At 60.5% G+C, this 1,269-nt stretch overlaps 1 non-coding gene across 1 annotated transcript; it reads left to right on the top strand.

The window, feature by feature from the left end:
* The first annotated feature begins 953 nt into the window (after positions 1–953).
* TRNAI-AAU lies at positions 954–1,027 on the top strand. Its single transcript has one exon. It is a non-coding gene; the product is annotated as a tRNA-Ile (tRNA).
* Positions 1,028–1,269: the final 242 nt, after the last annotated feature.

Genomic DNA, 1,269 nt, shown 5'->3' with positions numbered 1-1,269 from the left:
ACCCAGGAGGGCCGTTCTTATCTGCACCACTTTCCTCTAACCCAAGAAAAGCCAGAAGCAGGCCCAGCTCAGCAACTCTAGCAGACTCCCAGGCCTCTGGCCCAGCATACAGCAAAACGACCCTGCCTCCACCAGGATAGACAGCCACCAACTCCCTCTTCCAGACCAACGCAGCCCTTCCCCGCTTTGGCTGTCTCCAAGCTTTCTGCGTGCTTTACTCTGCTCTGCTGCACGGCTGCCATGCTGCCTGAGATCAGGAGGCTGCGAGGTCTCACGGTCTCAGCTGAGCTGGTATCGCATGCCACCCCGCCCATCTCCTCATTCTCTTCATGGACCCCTGGGATGTGAGTAATTCTGTATTTGAGTGGCTCTCCCTCCCGGCCAATGAGCTTGGCGTAGACTAGCAGGGAGGGAGGAGGAAAGAGATTGTGCTCCAGTGAGAGCTCAGAAAGAAAGGTGCAGGTCCCCCACTAGAGCCCAGCACAGCAGAGCAAAGCAGAGCAGAGCAGGCTGGAGAATGTGTGTATGGGTCTGACTACTTCTCCCATGCTCTTCCATTTGAGCTAACTTCCCCCAGCTGTCGCCAGCCTCCCAGTCAGCGCAAGGGGGAGAAGGGCCGGGGTGGAAGAGATTTGTGCTCCGCAAGGGCTGGCCTTTTCGGAGGCCAAGCGGGGAGAGGGATGGAGGCCACTGGAGGAGCTGAGCCGGCTGACTGTCCATGGCTTCTAAAAGAAGGGCAAGAGAAGGTCCCCGCGGCTGCCTTGCCGCTGGAGAATGCGGGCATTGATCCCGCTGCCTCTCGCATGCGAAGCAAGCGCTCTACCACTTGAGCTAATTCCCCTACCTTGACAAGTGCTGTCTTGATCCATTCATTCGATAACGGAGGCCACATCGTTCCCCGCACCAGCCGGTGACTCCTTCCAAAAGGGTCAGGCAAGGGAGGGCACCCCGTAGGCCGGCTAGCTGAGCTGGTTAGAGCGTGGTGCTAATAATGCCAAGGTCATGGGTTCAAGCCCCATGCTGGCCACTCGGGGTGCAGGAGGGAGAGGGTGGGTTCTGGTCTTTTGGCTGACTTCTAGGGGTGGCAGAGGCCAAAACCAGGTGGGCCGGGAGCGGGCAAGAGCCCTGCTGGGCGCGGGCGCAGGCGCTGGGCAGGAGGAGGCTCCGGACACCTCCTTGGGCTCTCCTCCCTGGGCTCCTCGCTCCACCTGCTGCCTGAAAGGAACTTGGGCCCGGGGAGGAGACGGGTGAGCCCGGCCGGCTGCCTTC

The sequence above is a fragment of the Mauremys mutica genome, unplaced genomic scaffold, assembly GCF_020497125.1.
Source record: "Mauremys mutica isolate MM-2020 ecotype Southern unplaced genomic scaffold, ASM2049712v1 000962F_np12_subseq_1:41413_obj, whole genome shotgun sequence".
Classification (NCBI taxonomy): Eukaryota; Metazoa; Chordata; order Testudines; family Geoemydidae; genus Mauremys; species Mauremys mutica.
Note: the sequence above shows the minus strand (reverse complement) of the source record. Positions and strands in the feature narration are given on the sequence as shown.